This window comes from Peromyscus californicus, unplaced genomic scaffold (genome assembly GCF_007827085.1).
Source record: "Peromyscus californicus insignis strain IS unplaced genomic scaffold, ASM782708v3 Scaffold_1__1_contigs__length_55948999, whole genome shotgun sequence".
In the NCBI taxonomy this organism is placed as follows: Eukaryota; Metazoa; Chordata; class Mammalia; order Rodentia; family Cricetidae; genus Peromyscus; species Peromyscus californicus.
In genome coordinates, this window is record NW_026294492.1 from 39,426,173 (window position 1) to 39,435,345 (window position 9,173).

The following is a 9,173-nucleotide window of genomic DNA, read 5'->3' on the forward strand; positions in this document are numbered from 1 at the left end:
TAGGGGAGAGCGCGAACGCAGTCCCCCACTACCACAAATTATGCAGTCGAGTTTCCCGCATTTGGGGAAATCGCAGGGGTCAGCACATCCGGAGTGCAATGGATAAGCCTCGCCCTGGGAAAACCACCTTCGTGATCATGGTATCTCCCCTGCCAGGTAAGTATGAGATGGCCTTTTTTACAATATGAATCCTACTGATCCATGAGCATGAGGGATCTTTCCATCTTCTGTAGTGGTTTCAATTCCTTTCCTCAATGTCTAAGTTTTTGTTAAGCAATTCTTTCATTTTCTTGGTTAGGGTTATCTCAAGATTTCTTTTAGGCTATTATGAAAGGTGCTGTTTCTCTAATTTCTTTCTCCACATTTGTCATTTCTACATAGGAAGGCTGCCGATTTTTGTGTTAATTCTGTGTCCTGTTTTATCAGTGACAGGAGTTTCTTTGTGAAATCTTTATGTTCTTTCATGTATAAAATCATATTATTGGCAAATAAAGATTCTTTGACTTCCTTCTTTCTAATTTTTATCCTCTTGGTCCCCTTCGGTTGTTTTGTTGATTTAGGTAAGACTTCAAGTACTGTATTGAATAAGTAAGAAGAGAGTGGACAACTTTGTCTTGTTCCTGATTCTAGTGGAATTGCTTGCATTCATTTACTTGGAATACCTTTTTTGATCTGTTTACTCTAACATGATGTCTATCCTTCATGGTGAGATATGTTTCTTAGATGCAGAAGAAAGATGCCTCATGTTTTCTATTTCAATCTGTCAGTCTGTGACTTTTCAGGGGTGGGAATTGAGACCATTAACACTGGGATAATAATGAGCAGTGTTACTTATTCCTGTTATTTTACTCTTGTGTGGGTTCTCTCATTTTTCAATGAACTTTTCTTGAATAATTTATTTCTTCTTGTGTCATTTTGAGTGTAGTTAACTTCTTTACACTGAAGTTTTCCTTCTAGTGCCTTCTGTATAGCTGGATTGGTAGGCAGAAAATTACTCAAATTTGGTTTTTGTTATAGAATGTTCTCTCCTCCTCCTCCTCCTCCTCTTCCTCCTTCTCATTCTCCTTCATCAATTGTGATTGATAATTTTGCTCAGTATAGTAGTCTGAGCTGGCATCTGTGGTCTTTGATAGTTTATAGAGCATCCTTCCAGGCCCTCCTGGCTCTCAGAGTTGTCACTGGGAAGAAAGGTGTTATTCTAATGGGCCTGCCTTCATAAGTGGCTTGGTCTTCTCCTCCTGCAGCTTTAACTGTCCTTTTTCACTCTGTACATTTAGTGTTTTGATTGTTATGTGTCCTGGGAACTTCCTTTTCTGATCCTGACTATTTGGTGCTCTGTATGCTTCTTGTACCTTGACAGGCATCTCTTTCTTTAGGTTGGAGAAATTTTCTTCTCTGATTCTGTTAAAAGTACTTTCTGTACCTTTGGCCTGAGTTTCTTCTTCTACCTCTATACCTACTATTCTTAGATTTGGTCTTTTCATGGTTTCCCAGATTTCCTGAATATTTTGTGCCTGGATTTAAAAAGTATTTACCATTTTCTTTGAGTGATCTATCATTTCTTCTACCTTGTCTTCAAGATCTGAAATCCTCTCTTCTAGACCGTTTATTCTTTTAGTCTTACCTCTAAGGTTTTTGCTTGACATCTTAAGTTCATTTCCAGTTTTATTTCAGTTTGAATTTTCTTCAGTGATTCCGTTTCTTTGTTAAACTCTACTGTCTTGTCTTGAATTATTTTCGTTGTTTCATTTCACTCTTTTCACAGTCTTCATGAAGGCATTTATCCATATCCCCTTTAGGTTCTTGAACATATTCATAACGGCTGTTTTGAAGTCCTTGTCTCATGCTTCAGCTGAATTGCTTTCCTCGGAGCCTATTGCAATAGGATCTCTGGCTTCTAGAGGAGGAACGTTGTCCTGGCTGGGTTTGCGTTTTTACACGGAGATCTCGGCATCAGGAGTTACGATGTTTAAACCGTTTCTTGGTGTAGTTATCTGTTTCCGTCTTTGTGGGTTTGTGTTCCATTCTTTGATCACTGTCGCTCAGTCTGGATCCGAGGCAAGCGTGGCGGCTGTGGGGTCCCTTGTAGACAGTGCTTCTTCAGGGGGCATAGCAGGAAGGAGGTTGGTTCAGAATAAGACTGATAGTTAGGGCTAGGGTAGAGCTCGGAGGTCCCTGGGTTCACACGAGGAGTCCTCAGGGATGAGGTTTGGTGGGAGGAGACGCTGGGCAGGTGGGCTGCAGCAGTACGGTGATTTCCTTCTTTTTAAAAGACGAACTTAGTCATTGGCATTTTATCACAACTGCTGACATTTGTTCTCTCCGGTTTAGCTCCATCGGTGCGTTTGGAGGGACTGGAATGTGTTTAGGGGTGGAGATATATGTGGCTGGCTCCCTAAAACAGCTGTACAGAGTTGCATTCTTCTCAGAGTGGGGACAAAGCCTGCTCCCAACAGTCAGAGGAGGGGAACAGCTTTTGTGGTAGCAGTGTCTGGCACTCTTACTGCAAGCAGAAGGAAAGAAAAAAAAAAGAAAAAGAAAAAGAAAACCTCCCTCTAATGTAAAGGGGAATCGGATGCAAAATGGTGATAAACGTAAATTAAATTCTTTATTACTGAGATTTGAACTCTGAACCCCGAAGAAAACAAATCTCATTTCCCCCACCGTAAATGTCTCCCTCGACCTTCTTTATCATTTTCATTCTGTCATCCACTTTCCTTCCATTTATTCTGTGCCATGAAGAGCCTTTTGTAGAGCACGTTTACTACTTCCTCCTTTGGTCAAAGGACACCGTATATATGGGACCTCCTCCAGGGTGTTCAGGCTTCTATATAGACCTCTTAGAGAGGAGGGAATATAAATGTAAAACCGTCATAATTGTTATTATTACCTTCAGAATCATCTATAAAGGTTTCTCTTAGATTTTAAACAGCGCCACAGTGTCACAGTCCTCAAATCACAGGAGTCAGTCTGTAGGCATTGCTCTGCCCTGCTGAGCTTTGGGACTAAAGCAGTTTCTTCAGGCAGACTTGGGTGGTTTCACAAAAGCGGCACCTAGTGCCTCATCAGGAAAGGTCTGCACAGGTCGGAGTCTGCCAAGCTTACGAATGCGTCTGGGGGACTAATTTCCAAGGCGGTTTTCTCCCTTCTGCATAGTCATCGGAAAACAGCAGCTCCAGCATCCTTTGGTGAATCCTGTGTGTCTCCGGCTGGAGATAAAGCCAACCTAAGGCTTTAAGCAGCTGCACGATGGATACAATTCTCTAAGTAGAACCACACATGGAGTGGAAGGATTTCTATCAGAGACTCTTCCAGCAAAAGGAAACAAAATATGAAGAGCATACAATAATGTTGTTTTCACTTTTGTGAAAATTTGAGACAGATTTAGTATGTACCAGCCACCCTCAAAGTATTATGTCTTAAAATAACCACTTAAAATAATTCACTATTCTAGGGATTCGCAGTTTGGTCTCAGTTGGGCGGAGTGTTTTGAGACTTAGCCATGTTTATAGTCAGCTGTGGCGCTGTGGCTCTGTGGCGGTCTGGTTGGCCTATCATGGTTTCAGCTGGGCTGACAACTACTCCCTGTCAGCTAACAAGCTGGTTTGGTTTTGTTCACAGAGTGGTATTCCAAAAGACTCCAAATGGTCACATCATCAACTTTGCTGTAGCTTATTAGGTCATAATGAAGAAACAGATCCATACTAGATTCAAGGTTAGGGGAGCAGGGTCTACTTCGTGATGATAAAAATCCAATACTGCCTGGTAAAGCAGGCTGCAAATAGAGGTAAAAATAATTGTGACCATTTTCACTAGTGATTTGTCTCTGGTACTGAAGCATTTTAGGACACCATTGTCCATGCTTTGTAATTTTAACTGTTTTTTTCCTCCTATTGTTTTTCAAAGTCCACATGCAAGTTACTAACACACTGACATTGATAATGTTGCAGATTAATTTTCAGATTTTATCAGTTTGTTAACTGATACTACTAAGTATGTTGCTATCCCAAGAAGAAAAATAATATGGGCCAGTTTTTTAAAATTACAACATTATAAATTGACCCAAGACATTTATTTTCTGTCCAAAAAAGTTATTTTCTGTTTCTGCTTAATAAAAAACAAATTCATTTTTACTTCACTATATTGTTATAAAAGTAAGAGCATTTATTTATTTGTTAATATATACTTGATTTTTAGATATTAGTCTTTTTAAGTGATATTCTATTTGTGTTTGGGATGATAAGGATAGAAAGGATTATGTACAAATAGGAAGCTATGTATGTAATAATATATTAGTATATTAATATATATATTATATCTGATGTATGTATTATATTATATGTAATATAATTATACTACTCCACAATACTAGCTCCACAATAAGCCACACATGATTGGTGGTTCATGGCACAGCTTTTCCACACGGAGACAGGACCATTACATAAGTTGTGATATCAGTGAAGTTTATTGAGCTGAGCAGTGTGTAGCGTACAACTGTACCTGTCAGCTTTGCCATAGGTACTCATATGGGGGCCAGCAATAAGTGCTGGACCCTGGAAAGGCATATTCATTAGACTCTGATACGAAGGCTGAGGAAAAGCACTGGTAGAGTATGCAGTATGGGGAGGTGGTCAGGACTGTCATCTAGGACTGAACTCAAGCCAATGTGTGTATTTCAAAGGAGAAACAGTATGCTGGTATTTTCCGACCCAAGCTCTGGTCATAACTTTGTCACTATCCCGACATCTCAGGATGTTTAGAATCATCTGGAAGTCAGTTTCTTTTGCTCTGTAATGGAGGTGTGAACACTTATGGTAATACAGAATGATAGCAGATGTTAGTGCTGTGAGAAAGCCTCATAGGAATGTATGATATTTTCCTCATAGCTGTCATGATGAAAGAGAGAGGCAGCTAGCCCATTGTCATGAGAATAAAGCTTTGCTCTTATTGTTTTGATAGTGCCTTATGGTGTACACGCTGGTCTTGAACTTCTGTATAGTCAAGGATGACTTTCAACTCTGATCTTCCTAACTTCTGTAGTGCTGGGATCACCAGTGTGTGCCATGATACCTAATTTTATACAGTGCTAGGACTGCACTTGGGCTTCATGCATGATCTGCAAGCACTCTACATCTAAGCTACATGCTCAGCATTTGCTTTGCTTTTGTTTTAGTGAGAGTATCTGACATAGCTCAGATTGGATTCAAATTCATTATGTGGCCAAGGCTAACCTTGAACTCTTGATCCTCCTGCTTCTATTATGCAAGTGATGAGATTACAAACATGTTCCAATGGCTAGCAGAGAGTGAATGTCTTATGGAAATTTCATACTTTTTTATGAGGTAAAGGGGCATATGACAATTTTAGACACATGGTTTTTGGGCTTCCATACACTAACCCTTTGAATGACAGCATGTGGCTCTGCTGACCTGCACTTCCCCTTTGGACTCATTCTCTACTGAGGACCTGAGGAGGTCAAGGCAAAGCTTTATTGGCAACTGGGCCGGGGGGCGCAGCAGTTGTTCAAGACAGGGTCTCATCATGTATCTCTGGCTGTCCTGGAACTCATTATGTAGACCAGGCTGGCCTTGAACTCACAAAGCTCTGCCTAACTCTGCCTCCTAAGTGCTGTCTTGGAATTAAAGGCATGGGCCACCTTGCACAGCCCAAGGCAAATTTATGTGGATAGAGTGAAAAGATGCCTTCCCTAGCTTGTCCTTGACTGCTTTGGATATCAGAGTGCACAGGAAACTCCATATCAACAGAAAGAGTTACTACAATGGCTAGTGATAAGCAGAGGAAGGTGATCTTTTCAACTTCCTGGGGAATTCAGTGCTCCTCTGAGTGAACAAAGTAGATTTTGAATTTCATGATTTATACAAGGTCTCATGGAAAGTCTCAGTCTTCTTCAAAAATAGAGTGAATGTGAATGCATTTGAGACAGAGGAAGTCATCTCTAGGAGAGTTCATGTTTGACATGTCAAGGCTTCATAGTAAGCAGAACTGGGATGGGGGGGGCATCCATATACCAGTGAGAAGGGTAGGAACCATGGAAAGTTTCAGTAAAGATCCAGGGTAGGTGGAAATTCTCCACAATCCTTGTAGTGGAGCTAACAGTAATATGCATGTTCATTCACTGTCTACCAGAAGTCCAGCCCTAGGAACTGATCCATATACTCATTGTCTGCAAGAGGTCCAGGTCTAGGAGTTGACACATATACCCAATATCTGCCACAGGCCTGGCCCTAGAAGTCAACATGTACCAAAACCTAGTGTGCTGGCCTTTCCTTTGAGGAACCCAGACATTTAGCTTTGAAAACATGAATGAAACACATGGCAGTTCTTATTTCATTGCAATATAATGAAATAAAATGATAGAGGCATGAGTTTTCAGTTTTCCAGCATATTTAGTTCTTAAACCCACTTATACCTCCAATAACCCCTTACTTAAAGTGTTTTCAATATATATGCAGCTTCAGTTGAATATACCAGCTTACACTCATATTCAAAATATATCAGTATCTTGGGGTAGCATTTTCATTTAGGAAAGTACTAGTAGCAATTGTCACCACTGTGACTGGCCCTATAAGCCAATGATGCTAGGCCTATTTTCTGTTTTCTACACTTCAGGATTAAGAATAATAATGTGCTGTCTCTGTTCCCCTAGACCCAATTGCTCAGTCTTGTCCCTAGTGCTGTAACAGATCATACCTGCATCCTCTCCCCTGCCCACATCTCTTGTGGATCCCACAGACCATCCTCTAATCCTTATCCTTTCACTCATCACTATATCCCAGCCCTCAACTCCAGAAGGCACCCCCTGCTAAACAGGCCACACCTACCAGAACACCAGGTAAGCTGCCTGCAAACCTCCTCCTCTCCCTCTGTTCACAGACCTTCTCCTCTCCCTCTCTGTGACCAGTGGTTCTCAACCTTCCTAATTCTGTGACCCCTTAATACAATGCCTCATGTTGTGAACCCAATTATCTCATTGCTACTTCATAAGTGTAATGTGCTACTGTGATGAATCATTATGTAATATCTCATATACAGGATATATGATATCTTATATAAGGGTCATTTGACACCTCCCACAAGTTTGGGTCCCACGAGTTGAGAATAACTGCCCTAGACCCAATCCTTCAGCCTTGCCCCAAGTGCTTCACTAGAAGACCAACTGCAGCCTCCTTTCCAACTGCCCACATGCCCTGTGGATCCAACAGATCTTCCCATCCTAACATCAACCCCCTCCTTGTCACTATATCCTTGCCTCCAATATCAGGAAGCATTCCCTGTGAACACACCATCTTATCAGGCCAGTGAAAACAGGCAATATACAGTTATTACACTCTTGGAAAACCAAGAGAGGAAACAGAAACCAAAGAACAAAACTCCTTCTCAACAAAGACAAATCAAGAAATCAGAACCTAGTTCTATAATCATCTCAAACCCAGGTGCCTAGATGTTAGCTTAAGAACAAAATCAATAACAGCCATAGGAGTTGTATTGGAGGCAATACAACTCCACTAGAGCCAAACTATCCTACCTCAGCAGGCCCCGAATATATCAGCATAGCAAACACACAAGAAAAAGACATTAAAACCAACCATATGAAGATAATACAGGTCCTTAAAGAGGAAATGAATAAATCCCTTAAAGAAATGCAGGAAAAAACAAACATAAAATTGGAGGAAATGAATAAATCCCTTAAAGAAGTTTAAAAATATATAAATAGTTGGAGGAAATGAATAAAATTATTCTAGTTCTGAAAATGGAAAAAAATAAAGAAAACACAAACTGAGAGAATTCTGGAATTGAAAATTTTAAGAATTTGAGCAGGAACTACAAGAGGCAAGCTTCACTAACAGAGTACAAGAGCTGGAAGAAAGAATCTCAGGCATCGAAGATACAACAGAAGAAATGGATACATAAGTAAAAGAAAATGTTAAATGTAAAAATTCTTGACATAAAACGTACAGGAAATCTGGCACATTATGAAAAGACCAAACCTAAGAATAATAGAAATAGAGGAAGGAGAAGAATCATAGTTCAAAAGCCCAGAAAATATTTTCAACAAAATCATAGAAGAAAAATTTCCTAACCTAAGAAGGAGATGTCTGTAAAGGTACAAGAAGTATACACACACCAAATAGCTTGGATCAGAAAAAAATGTCCCTTTACCATATAATCAAAACACTAAATATACAGAACAAAGAAAGAATATTAAAAGCTACAAAGGAAAAAGACCAAGCAACATATACAGGCACACCTATTAGAATTATACATGACTTCTAAGTGGAAGATCTAAAATCCAGAAGGGCCTGGACAAATGTGCTACAGACTCTGAAATAACACAGATGCCTGCCCAGACTACTATACTCTGCAAAGCTTTCAATCATCATAGATGGACAAAATAAGATGTTCCATGATAAAGTAGAATTCAAATAATATCTATCTATAAATACAACCCTACAGAAAGTGCTTAAAAGGAAAATTCCAACCTAAAGAGGTTAATTACACCCATGAAAACACAGGAAACTATCTCACACCAGCAAAACCAAAAGAAGGGAAGCATGCACACACCATCACCACCACCACCACCACCACCACCACCACCACCACCACCACCACCACCACTACCACCACCAAAATAACATGAATCAACAATGATTGGTCATTGTTATCTCTCAATATCAGTAGTCTCAGTTCTCCAATAAAAAGACAAATTAACAGAATGGATGTGAAAACAGGATCCATCCTTTTACTGCATCCAAGAAACACACCTCAACATCAAAGATAGACATCACCTAAGGATAAAGGGTTAGAAAAAGATATATTTCACAAAAGGTCCTAAGAAGAAATCTGGTATAGCCATTTTGATATCTAACAAAATAAACTCCAAACCAAAACTAATTAAAAGAGATGGGCAAGCATACTACATAATTATCAAAGGAAAAATCCACCGAAAGGACATTGCAATTCTTAACATTTATGTCCCAAACACAAGGGAACGAAAGTTTGTAAAGGAAACACTACTACAATTTAAATCACACATTGACCCTCATACACAGATAGTGGGAGACTTCGATACCCAAGTCTCACCAATGCACAAGTCATTCAGACAGAAACTAAATGGAGAAATAATGGAGTTAACAGATAGTATGAACCAAATG

General features: G+C 39.8%; 1 non-coding gene across 1 annotated transcript; it reads right to left on the reverse strand.

The window, feature by feature from the left end:
* LOC128116145 (U1 spliceosomal RNA) lies at positions 1-164 on the reverse strand. The gene has a single exon (XR_008220401.1). It is a non-coding gene; the product is annotated as a U1 spliceosomal RNA (small nuclear RNA).
* Between the last annotated feature and the right edge of the window lie 9,009 nt (positions 165-9,173).